Raw genomic sequence first — 13920 nt, forward strand, 5'->3', positions numbered from 1 at the left:
ACCATATGCTGGTGCGGTTGGCCCTGGGTTCCTCCTAATGCAAGACAATGCTAGACCTCATGTGGCTGGAGTGTGTCAGCAGTTCCTACAAGAGGAAGGCATTGATGCTATGGACTGGCCCGCCCGTTCCCCAGACCTGAATCCAATTGAGCACATCTGGGACATCATGTCCCGCTCCATCCACCAACGCCACATTGCACCACAGACTGTCCAGGAGTTGGCGGATGCTTTAGTCCAGGTTTGGGAGGAGATCCCTCAGGAGACCATCCGCCACCTCATCAGGAGCATGCCCAGGCGTTGTAGGGAGGTCATACAGGCACGTGGAGGCCACACACACTACTGAGCCTCATTTTGACTTGTTTTAAGGACATTACATCAAAGTTGGATCAGCCTGTAGTGTGGTTTTCCACTTTAATTTTGAGTGTGACTTCAAATCCAGACCTCCATGGGTTGATAAATTGGATTTCCATTGATTATTTTTGTGTGATTTTGTTGTCAGCACATTCAACTATGTAAAGAAAAAAGTATTTAATAAGATTATTTCTTTCATTCAGATCTAGGATGTGTTGTTTAAGTGTTCCCTTTATTTTTTTGAGCAGTATATTTCCCTCACTAACTTTAAACATCAGCTATCTGGGCAGCTAACAGATTGCTGCAGCTGTACACAGCCCATCTGTAAATAGCCCACCCAATCATCCCCATATTGTTTTTATTTACTTTTCTGCTCTTTTGCACACCAGTATTTCTACCTGCACATCACCATCTGCTCATCTATCACTCCAGTGTTGGTTTTCTAAATTGTAATTACTTCGCTACTATGGCCTATTTATTGCCTTACCTCCTCACGCCTTTTGCACACACTGTATATAGACTTTCTTTTTCTATTGTGTTATTGACAGTACGCTTGTTTATTCCATGTGTAACTCTGTGTTGTTGTTTGTGTCGCACTGCTTTGCTTTATCTTGGCCAGGTCGCAGTTGTAAATGAGAACTTGTTCTCAACTAGCCTACCTGGTGAAATAAATAAATAAAATCATGTATTAAAGTTGTTAATAGCAGTGTAATCATGTATTAAAGTTGTTAATAGCAGTGTAATAATGTATTAAAGTTGTTAATAGCAGTGTAATCATGTATTAAAGTTGTTAATAGCAGTGTAATCATGTATTAAAGTTGTTCATAGCAGTGTAATCATGTATTAAAGTTGTTAATAGCAGTGTAATCATGTATTAAAGTTGTTAATAGCAGTGTTGCAATGCTTGAACAGATGGATGCTGAGGTAGAGCAGGACACAAAGTGTTAGACCAGGATTCAATCCCATCCTGGGTTATAGGGATAGGCATTGCACTTTTTAAAGGCAATTTATGATCGAGCCGACATTTACAGTGTTTATCATGAATGGGATCTTTGTAAACGCGGGAACATTGCCTTTAAAAGCCTCAATAACTATAACCCGCAACTGCATTGAATCCCAACCTTAACGTTTTTCTGAACATGTTAAAAACTTCATGGCAAAACATGCTAATTATAATTTGGTGATGTGCTCATTGATGTAAATGAAACATTGCCGAACTGGAACTGGACACTTTCACGTAAGAACATTAAAACATAACATTCCACAAAGGTTTCAGACATAGGAATTGTTAGCTGGGTTGTGTGTGAGTCAGAGGAGGCGGATGGGAGGAGCTACAGGAGGATGGGCTCATTGTAATTGGCTGAATGGAATAAATGGAACTGTGTCAAACACATCAAACATATGGAAACCACATTTGACTCTGTTCCATTCATTCCATTCCAGTCATTACAATGAGCCCGTCCTCCTATAGCTCCTCCCTCCAGCTTCCTCTGGGGTGAGTGTAACGGAGATAAGATCGTGCTGTTAGCTCGGAGATAAGATCGTGCTGTTAGCTCGGAGATAAGATCGTGCTGTTAGCTCGGAGATAAGATCGTGCTGTTAGCTCACTCCGCAGCTTGAAATGTTGCCAATAGTGCCATTGAATTGGATCATTTTTTTTGTGGCGCAACTGGTTAGTACGTTGTCAAGCAGGGTGGTCACCAGTGTTGGCGAGGCAGAGGGCGCAAGATCAAGTACTGGTAAGGATGTTGTGAGCGAGGAAGTAACACTGCTAAGCCTGGTACATGTGCAAGGATTTAATGTTTGAATTGAACATTATAAAAACACAAACAAACCAAGCATGCCTCCAACGTAAGCAAAATCATTAACACATGAATCAAAATGTTGACTATTTATTTTACAAAAATAAGTTAGTATACGTATCCGTTATCATCTAAAACCATGTTAAAACCCACCACCTACATAATCAAACCAACCAACCAAGTGAGGTACAGGCCATACAGTATAAAAGATAAGTACTGGTTTTTGAGATAAACATAAAAACAATTTATAAATCATCACAGAACTGGTTATTCTTGATAATGAATGAATGAATTACTTATTAATTCTGAGTTCAGCTCCTATGTCATACACAAATATGTTTACAAAGAGAGTACAGCAGATAAATACAATACATGAAGTATAAATAAAAATATGCATAATATTGCAGTTGAAACTGAGGTCAGAGTTTAAATACAGATTCATTCATACTTAGTGATGGATCACATTATAGCCTACAGCAAGATTTAGGTGGATCCAGAATTATTAAACATATTAATATTATAATGATATTATTATTATTACGTATAATATTCATACATGACATTAGAGGATCAGTCATAGATTAATTCAAGGAACACTTCAGTTTAACCTCATATTTGTTACATCCAGCACCATACCAGTGTCTGTATATGTGAAATGGTTTTGTAGGCAACAAGGGGTGCGCTCGTAAATTCACTCTGGAGTGCTAGAGAGCGCTCAGAGTGTGCTCTGGGCATTTGTAAATTCAGAGAGTTGTCAGATTGTCCAATCGTAAATTCAGAGTGTTTTGCTCTCGGAGCGTTCAGAGCGAACACTGGATGCTCTGGCCGAGGAGTAGGGTTGTTCTGAGCGTTCTGGCCTCACAACAGCAGTCAAGCACCCAAGCTAACTGGCTAAAGTTAGCTAGTTTGCTAGCTACTTCCAGGCATAAATGAGAGAACACTTCCCTCTGACCATGTTATCCAGAGTGTTGGTGATTGTAACTGTGCTGCTGGCAACAATTTAATTATGCTTTTTTGCTGACGTTTACTGACACCGGCCATATTCAACAGGTGTTGAGAGTACACAAAATTCATCAGTTATTCTGCGCTCTGGCACACTCAGACGAGAGTGCTCTGAAATCGGAGTAGATAGCCAGAGTGAATTTACGAATGCACCCAAGGTAGAAGAAAAGGTTCTGAGAAAATTACGCCCTGTGATGTCACCGGGAGCCATTTTCAAATTAAAACAATGATTTTTGAAGACTGGAAAGTCATTGTATGAAAGTCTTTGTTTTTATTTCAAAATTACAGACAACATCACTGGGAGTAATTTGGTTACAACCCTTTCTTCCATCTTTTTGACTACAAAACATTGAAACGCTCCATTTCCATATGTAGACTGGTATTGTCCTAGATATAATGAATATGAGGTAAAATTTATAGAAAAAAGATACCCTTTAACATAAAGAGCAAGGACATCCTAATCCAGGGAGAAGATATTGAACAAAATGTTCATTTTGTTACAGTGAGTGGCTAACCCTGTGTGGAACATGCATGTTGTTCACCATGGTGCTAACCTGCTTGTCTAAATCACAAGGGAGGCTGACAGACTAGCGAGGACTATAACCCTGAAACACAACCACCAGGCCATCGTATCCCAGTATAATAATTTTTTGACAAGCCTTCACCACAGTAGAGGCCCTCACACACCATACCATAACTTTACATCATAACACAGCCCTCTCACCATAGCATCTTGAATTTCTATGCATGTCAACATTCATTCACGTGGATTTCGTTTTGTTCCCCTACCTACTACGAGAGATGTAAATGGTATGACCTAAGGGTGGTATGTACTTTTATCACATATATCAGATTTACCGCGTACCTGCACTGTAGCAGTACACTCCGTGCTTGTGGTGCGGTGGGGCAAACCCAAAGCTGTGCACCCCTGGTTCCAGGGGGCCACAGTTGCGGCGGGGGTTGGTGATGGGGTAGCGCAGGCTCCCGTCAGCAAGCCATCCGGCATCACAGCGGTCCAGGCCCATGAACTTCCAGGCGGCGTAGAGCTGGCCCACCTTGGCTATCTGGGCCCCGTCGTTGAGGCACGCCTGCTGGGCCTCAGTGAGGTTGAACTTCTGGGGGTGCTGGAGGTAGTAGACCTTACCTGGAGAAGAGGGCATGGCAGAGACCGGAGGTGTATAAGGTGATCAATTCAAAGTTATGCATCTAAGGGAGCTCACTGAAAGTTCACCACAAAATGAAAGTTACAGTAAGAGTCAATTGCAGATTTCTTCAAATGCATATAACAGAATGTTACACAATAGATGGACTGTGCTTGACTCTAGTTGTAGGGTGATTTATCTCTATATCTGCATTATCTCTGTACCTGTATAGTGTGTGTACCTGTATAATGTGTGTACCTGTATAGTGTGTGTACCTGTATAGTGTGTGTACCTGTATAATGTGTGTACCTGTATAGTGTGTGTACCTGTATAGTGTGTGTACCTGTATAATGTGTACCTGTATAGTGTGTGTACCTGTATAGTGTGTGTACCTGTATGGTGTGTACCTGTATAGTGTGTGTACCTGTATAATGTGTGTACCTGTATAGTGTGTGTACCTGTATAATGTGTGTACCTGTATAATGTGTGTACCTGTATAATGTGTACCTGTATAATATGTGTACATGTATATTGTGTGTACCTGTATAGTGTGTGTACCTGTATAATGTGTGTACCTGTATAGTGTGTGTACCTGTATAGTGTGTGTACCTGTATAATGTGTACCTGTATATTGTGTGTACATGTATATTGTGTGTACCTGTATAGTGTGTGTACCTGTATAATGTGTGTACCTGTATAGTGTGTGTACCTGTATAGTGTGTGTACCTGTATAATGTGTACCTGTATAGTGTGTGTACCTGTATAGTGTGTGTACCTGTATGGTGTGTACCTGTATAGTGTGTGTACCTGTATAATGTGTGTACCTGTATAGTGTGTGTACCTGTATAATGTGTGTACCTGTATAATGTGTACCTGTATAATGTGTACCTGTATAATGTGTGTACCTGTATATTGTGTGTACCTGTATAGTGTGTGTACCTGTATAGTGTGTGTACCTGTATACTGTGTGTACCTGTATACTGTGTGTACCTGTATACTGTGTGTACCTGTATAATGTGTGTACCTGTATAGTGTGTGTACCTGTATAGTGTGTGTACCTGTATAGTGTGTGTACATGTATATTGTGTGTACCTGTATATTGTGTGTACCTGTATATTGTGTGTACCTGTATAGTGTGTGTACCTGTATAGTGTGTGTACCTGTATAGTGTGTACACCTGTATGGTGTGTACACCTGTATGGTGTGTACACCTGTATGGTGTGTGTACCTGTATGGTGTGTGTACCTGTATAGTGTGTACCTGTATACTGTGTGTACCTGTATACTGTGTGTACCTGTATACTGTGTGTACCTGTATGGTGTGTACCTGTATGGTGTGTACCTGTATAATGTGTGTACCTGTATAATGTGTGTACCTGTATACTGTGTGTACCTGTATACTGTGTGTACCTGTATACTGTGTGTACCTGTATAGTGTGTGTACATGTATATTGTGTGTACCTGTATAGTGTGTACACCTGTATAGTGTGTACACCTGTATAGTGTGTACACCTGTATGGTGTGTGTACCTGTATAGTGTGTACCTGTATAGTGTGTACCTGTATACTGTGTGTACCTGTATACTGTGTGTACCTGTATGGTGTGTACATGGATGGTGTGTACCTGTATGGTGTGTACCTGTATAGTGTGTGTACCTGTATAGTGTGTGTACCTGTATAGTATGTACCTGTATAGTGTGTGTACATGTATATTGTGTGTACATGTATATTGTGTGTACATGTATATTGTGTGTACCTGTATGGTGTGTGTACCTGTATAGTGTGTGTACCTGTATAGTGTGTGTACACCTGTATGGTGTGTGTACCTGTATAGTGTGTACCTGTATGGTGTGTACATGGATGGTGTGTACCTGTATAGTGTGTGTACATGTATATTGTGTGTACATGTATATTGTGTGTACCTGTATAGTGTGTGTACCTGTATAGTGTGTGTACCTGTATAGTGTGTGTACATGTATATTGTGTGTACCTGTATAGTGTGTGTACCTGTATAGTGTGTGTACCTGTATAGTGTGTGTACCTGTATAGTGTGTGTACCTGTATAGTGTGTGTACCTGTATGGTGTGTACCTGTATAGTGTGTGTACCTGTATAGTGTGTGTACCTGTATAGTGTGTGTACCTGTATAGTGTGTGTACCTGTATATTGTGTGTACCTGTATAGTGTGTGTACCTGTATGGTGTGTACCTGTATGGTGTGTACCTGTATACTGTGTGTACCTGTATGGTGTGTGTACATGTATGGTGTGTGTACATGTATGGTGTGTGTACATGTATGGTGTGTGTACCTGTATACTGTGTGTACCTGTATAATGTGTGTGTGTGTGTGTGTGTGTGTGTGTGTGTGTGAGAGAGTGAGTGTGTGTGTCTCACCTCGGAGGGAGGAGGAGAAACAGAAGACATCATAGCGGTGAAGGTGGCGGTGGCGTCTACCGTAACTCCTAACCCCGGGGCGAGGCCCAGTCCCCCACAGGGGCTCCGGGGCTTGGTGATGGGGTACTGCACTGTCCCGTCAGCCAGCCAACCTGCATTGCACCAGTCCAGCCCCTCCTCCCAGGCCTGGAACAACTGCTCGAAGGTGGCCAGAGTGGAGTCCTGCTCCTGGCAGACTTGCTGAGCATCATGGTAGGTCAGGTTGTAACGGCCGTGAGGAGGCTGGTAGGGAAACACCACACCTGGAGGGGAGCAAGAGATATGTAATGACTTTAAAGGCATAATCCTTCATTAGTTTCTCAGCCAAACAGCAGCCTTACTTGGTTAGCCTAACTTAGTTGAAGCTGAGAGATGGGGCTGGACCAATGTAACACTTCAACCCATAGAGGGAACTTTAGATGTAGTGCATGACAGTACATGACATCAATAAGATGGGATAAGGCAGATGAACAGTACTAAGCACATTTTTCAAGAATCAATGGATAGGCTATATAATATTTAATTATTTTAAATGACCACATAATAGCTGTAAATATTGCAGATTGCACCTTTAATGTGTGTGAGTACAGTAGTGATGGGAGGGGCTGGATGGCACTATAATATAGTCTACCTCGTAGCTCGAGGTCGACAGTGGCGCTCTTGTCCTCCAGCCCGTCGATGACCTCACAGCGGTAACGACCCGTGTCATTGAGCTGGAGTTCAGTCATGACCAGCGAAGCATCTCCTGGTGAGTCCTGTCTGAGATACACCCGGTCCCTGACAGATAAATAGAAGACTTTGTTATCATCAATGTGTTCAACAGATGTATAAACATTTTTGTGCAGAAAATTATCCATTGTATCACAACAGTTGTGTGAAATGCATTTTCCTCATCTATACAGCCCAGAGTGTCAGTGGTGTAAAGTAACAAAATAAAAATACTTTGAAGTACTACCTACGTAGTTTTTGGGGTATCTGCACTTCAGTTGAATATTGATATGTTTGTCAACTTTAACTCCACTTCATTCCTAAAGAAAATACACTTTTATTCCCATACATTTTCCTGACACCCCAAAGTGCTTGTTACATTGAAATGCTCAGGCAGGACAGCAAAAAGTGTCCAATTCACACACTTATCAATATAACACACAATCACCCCCATGTCTGCTCTGGTGGACTAAACTCATGTTGCGTTGGCCAATTGTGTCTGAGTTTTGGAGTGTGCCCCTGGCTGTCTTTAAATCTAGAATCTGACAGTCTGGTTTGCTTAATATAAGGAATTTAATTTAAAGCATTCACATTGACTTTTGATACTTACTGTATGTATATTTAAGACCAGATACTCTTGGACTTTTACTCCAGTAGTATTTTACTGGGTGGCTTAAAAACAATTATTGAGTCATTTACAACCTCATGCTAATGTAACGGGCGTCGTAAGGATTGGACCAAGGTGTAGCGGGAACGTGTATACTCATTTTCTTTATTAAATCAAAAGAAGGAAAAACAAACAAATCACGTATACAAAACAACGACCGCCACTAAACAGTCCTGTCAGGTGCACAGACACAAAACAGGAGACAACTACCCACAAATCCCATAACAAAAACACCCCTATACATAGGACCTTCAATCAGAAGCAACAAGGAGCAGCTGCTTCCAATTGAAGGTCGACCCCATTAACTAAACATAGAAATACACTTACATAGAATATAGACCAAAAAACCCCGGAACACATAAAACAAACACCCCCTGCCACGTCCTGACCAAACTACAATAACAAATAACCCCTTTACTGGTCAGGACGTGACAGCTAATCACATTAACCTACGTTAGCTCAACCGTCCCGCAGGGGACCCACCAATCCTGTTTTACGATAGCTTTACTTTTACTCAAGTATGACAATTGGGTACTTTTTCCACCTCTGCCGAGTGTGAATTAAGCCTTTTTTTATTTAACCTTTATTTATACAGTGAAGTCCCATTTCGACAGATGTGTCTTTGCGAGGAAGCCCTGAATTCACAAAAATGCAGGAAAAGAAATGCAAGGTACATAATACGGAATTTGTGACACAATTATAACAATGAAAGAATGACAATGAAAGAATGACAGTATAAAAATGAAAGGAATACAAAATAAAAAAAACTATAAAAATCAAAGGCGGGAGCTTAAGAACTACAGTATAGAAATAAAAACACTCACTATACACACATGATCTTAATTGTTTTAGAATGAACGGGCCTGCATCAAGAATAGAGTACCTGAAATCCCCAAAGCTGTGAATGCGGGGCCCGATGGCCACTAGAACGTCTGTCTCATGGCCCCCCATGACGGGCAGCCAGGACCACTTCACCCGCACCCTCCTGGGGGGAGCTCAACTCTGGCTCGTACCAGTATCGGCAGGATAGGGTTGCGTTACTCCCCGCAAAGCGAACACAGAGGGCTGGGAGGAGTCCACATGGAGCTTTACACCGTTAAAGTGGACTAGAAAGGAAAATACACACAAAACAGCAGTTAGTCAGACTTCATTTGGGTCTGTGCAACCTCCTCAGAGAGTTTGAATTGATAAGCCATTTATGGGTCGTGTTCATTAGGCACCAAGGGCCTGAAAGAGGGAGGAACTACCTGGACTTGTTCAATAAGAAAGGCTCACTATCGTTTTCAATTGCAAAACATTTATGTGTATGTTACATGGAAGGTGGATGCATTGCCCCTACCTAAGGCATGTACTCATGTTCAACTCTTCATTCATAAAACATAAGTGTATGCTCCTACTCTCTCCATTGCCGTTTCCGTTGAGAATGTCTTGGTAGAAGAATCTGTTGGAGTATCCGAGGGCTGGCAAGCAGGAGAGGAGCAGCTGCAGCAATATCGCCAACAGTGGGAGAGGGTGAGCCACCATCATCCTTGTCACTGAACCACAGAGGATACAAGCAAATATAAGGCTCTGGGGTACGAGTATAGTGTCTTTAGCCTAACGAGTACGAGTATAGTGTATAGTATAGTACGAGTATAGTGTCTTTAGCCTAATTATAATACTCTCCCTTCTCCCGAAGTGTGCACTTGTTCACTCCCCTCATGGATATAAAAGGACTGGACTGATATCTGTTCAGCCAATTCAACCACCATTTCAATTATTTGAAATCCTTGAGTGGGAACGAACCAGTGCACAATGCAGGGAGAAGGTGCACAATGCAGGGAGAAGGTGCACAATGCAGGGAGAAGGTACACAAATAGAGTTGGGATGGTGTCTTGACTGGACCCCCTTCCCAGTGGTTCCCATATGGTGGGACGGGACTCAGAGGAGGGTCACAGATAATTCCCTCTGGGTCGCGGCTAAAGACTGGGGCCTGTTCAGACACATTGATTTAGATTATGTGGTGGGTCTAAGAAAAACATGTTAAGAGCTGTAAAGGGTGTGGGAACCACTGACTTTGACTGACCCCAATCTCAGCCCCCTGACATTTCTCCACAGCTAGTGCTATCCAGGATCCTTGGGATCTCCCTACCCTAAACCCTAACCCTAACCGTAGTCCTTACCCTTACCCTAACCATAAACATAAACCTTACCTAACGATAACCCTAACCTTAACCCTTATCTTAACCATTTAACATTTAAACTTCAAGGATCCCAGTTAGCACTAGCCTCTCTCCCCCCTGCTGCTGGCCTATCTCCCTAGCCCTAATTCTGTTACGTTCCACTTGCATATTAACAGTAGTCGTATCTATAAACTGCCAATAGGTGGCAGTATCATGTGTTTTGTATGGCAAATCTGCAACTGAAGTTTATGTCACTGTTTGAGCATTGCAATGGTTGTAGATTAACATTTTTGTTTTGTTTTATTTACTACGTAGTAAACTTTGGCTCCTAGTCAAAAGCTGATGTGAAAACAACATCTTAATTTAGCAATAATTTGTCTGTGCTCTTGCTCCAGATGTCTGTGCTTCTGACCCAAATACAGTCTATTTAATCAGGGTGAATACGGGAACTAAATGCATAATACAATTAAATCCATCTAAAACATTTTACTGCAGTTCATTTCCCTGAATACTAGATCTGAAAGGCGATTTCATTTCATGTCTATAGTCTTTTTCCTGTTCATTTCTCAGAGGTTTGCCATGGGGTGAAGGGTAGGGGTTGTTGTGTTTGTAGGTTATTACATTTCAATGTGTTTTGTGTTTTACAGATTATTAAAAAAAAATAACATTTGGTCACAAAAAAACAGTACTCAAAATATTCAATAGGTAACAATACATGTGTTTTGAGTCAACATCTCAATTAGACTTCTTGATCTTAATAGTCTTTGATTATAACATAGAAACCTATAGAGGCAATTTCCCAGGAAGTCGGTAAGGAATATGATACTGCCTCCTGTTCTGCACACCTGACATTACTTACACAGAGCGACGATTCCAGTAAAACAACTTATCAAACTACGTAGCGACGATACGAGTAATATAATTTATCAACCTGAATCAGAATAATCTTTTTCAACCTGACACCGTTAATTTATCATCTGTTTTATGATATTCTTCATGTGGTGATTATTATTTACTTACAGTTTTACAACTAGCTCGTACAATGCCGCGTGACTTTTCTTCTTCGAGTTTTATTAAACCCCTAAATATTATATCAAAGAAAAGGGAGAGATGCAGTTTCTTATGGATGTTCAGCAGAAAAAATGGTAAGTATGCGGAGTTCTTGGACCGTCCTCAAAAAAGGTACCCGCCTGTGGCTATAGTGGCACCATGGATTCTGACCGCAATGATGACACAAAAACCATACCCAAGTACTTGGCTTCAAAAGAATATATGAAAATAATCTACAAGTTTTCCCAAAAACCTTAAGTAATTTACGGTTGTGTGAATGTATTAGAAACAAAGCAAAGCCGATCCATCTGACCATTTGATTTCATTATAAACGGATCCAATGCATAATTGCCAGGTCAGCAGAAATAATAACTGACATGCTCTAATACACTGCATGAATTGAGTCACTTTCCCCAGAGTCTCTAAAACTTTAAAGGGGCATATACATTTGTTGACTTTTAAATAATGATATATAGAGTGAGCTCCAAAAGTATTAGGACAGTGACACCTTTTTGTTGTTTTGGCTATGTACTGCAGAACTTTGGATTTTCAATGATGCAATGACTATGAGGTTAAAGTGCGGACTGTCAGTTTTAATTTGAGGGTATTCCCATCCATATCGGGTGAACCGTTTTCGACATAGTCCCCCATTTTAGGGGATCAAAAGCATTTTGACAAATTAATTTACAGTATATGTGGATTACATTTGTCAAAAGTGTAGTATTTGGTCCCATATTTCTTAGCACGTAATGACTACATCAAGCTTGTGACTTTAGACATTTGTTGGATGCATTTGCTGTTTGTTTTGGTTGCGTTTACGATTATTTTGTGTCTATAGAAAGTAATGGTAAATAACATATTGCGTCATTTTGGAGTCACTTTCATTGTAATTAAGAATAGAATATGTTTCTAAACACTTCTACATTAATGTGGATGCTACAATGATTACAGATAATCATTAATTAATTGTGAATAAATATTAGTGCATGCACAAATATCACCCCTCCACCTCCCCCCAAATGCTAACCTCCCTGTTATTGTAATGATGAGAGATTAGCAAGTCTTGGGGATATCATATTTGTGCATCTGTAACTTTCTCACTCATCATTATTCACCATTCAGGATTATCCGTAATCATGGTAACATCCACATTAATGTAGAAGTGTTTAGAAACATATTCTATTCTTATTTACAATACAAGTGACTACAAAATGACACAATACATTATTTACCATTAATTTCTATTGGGCACAAAATAATCGTAAACACAAGCAAAAGAAACAGCAAATGCATCGAACTAATTTGTGAAGTCACAATCTTAATGTAGTCATTGTGTGCTATGAATATGAGACCAAATACTTAACTTTTTACTACTTTAGTACACATAAGTGAATTTTGGTCTCCTAAAATGGGGGGACTATGTACAAAAAGTCCTGTAATTTTTTTTTGTGGTTCACCCGATAGGGATGAAAATACCCTTAAAGTTGACAGTCTGCATTTTAACCTCATAGTCCAGAGCCAAAACAACAAAAATGTGTCACAGTCCCAACACTGTACCTATTGACTACTGAAGAATATAACTTAGAAATGCCTCCTGAGTTTAGTTCAACTATTGCACCCCATTAGAACCCAAAATGAAAATGTAAGCTTGTTTTACTTACTCACTTTCTGTTGACTTCTGCCTGCTGTGTAGTTATGGGGCCCCTCTCATTACAGAATCCCTATCTTCTATCACAACCCCAACCATAACAAATGAGCTCATCTTGGCCAGCTGTTGGGGGAGTAGAGGGTTGGTTTGCAGCCTGCAGAGAGAGAACAGAGAGGGTTACACTCTCTTCTGATCCATCTATCCTAAACACACTGTAAAGCAGATGTTATTCATCTCAGATGCATGGAGCACTCCAGCTGGCAACTGTTGTTTCTGTGTGCAACCTTTGCTTTTACGGTGCACTTGCACTGTGTCCACATACACGTGTTCGTGCACATACACAGACATGCGCACACATACACACGCACACACACTCTCTGTCTCTCCTCTTGCCAAACACACACACACACACACACGTTTTAAAATCCTTGTGTGGACCAAACAGTTGATTCCCATTCAAAATGTGTGTGTGTGTGCATCCGCTTGCTCCCCAACAGTTGGAAACTCTTTGTGCATACAGTGCCTTCAGAAAGTATTCATGACTTATTCCACATTTTGTTGTGTTACAGCCTGAATTTTTATCACCCATCTACACACAATACCCCATTATGACAGTGAAAACATGTTTATAGAAATGTTAGCAAATTTATTGAAAATTAAATACAGAAATATCTAATTTACATTAGTATTCACACCCCTTTGCTATGACACTCCAAATTGAGCTCAGGTGCATCCAATTTCCTTTGATTATCCTTGAGACGTCACTACAACTTGATTGGAGTCCACCTGTGGCCAATTCAATTGTTTGGTCATGATTAAATAAGGTCCCACAGTTGACAATCAGAGCAGAAACTATACCATGAAGTCCAAGGAACTGTTCGTAGATCTGCAAGATATAATTGTGATGAGGCATATATCTGGGGAAGGGTATAAAACAATTTCTAGAATGTTGAAAGTTT

General features: G+C 40.6%; 1 pseudogene; it reads right to left on the reverse strand.

Annotated features, from left to right (window-relative positions):
- The window catches only part of LOC106587817 (hyaluronan and proteoglycan link protein 3-like), a 29057-nt pseudogene extending 15587 nt beyond the window's left edge, over positions 1-13470 (reverse strand).
- Positions 13471-13920: the final 450 nt, after the last annotated feature.

The sequence above is a fragment of the Salmo salar genome, unplaced genomic scaffold (genome assembly GCF_905237065.1).
Source record: "Salmo salar unplaced genomic scaffold, Ssal_v3.1, whole genome shotgun sequence".
NCBI classification, from domain to species: domain Eukaryota; kingdom Metazoa; phylum Chordata; class Actinopteri; order Salmoniformes; family Salmonidae; genus Salmo; species Salmo salar.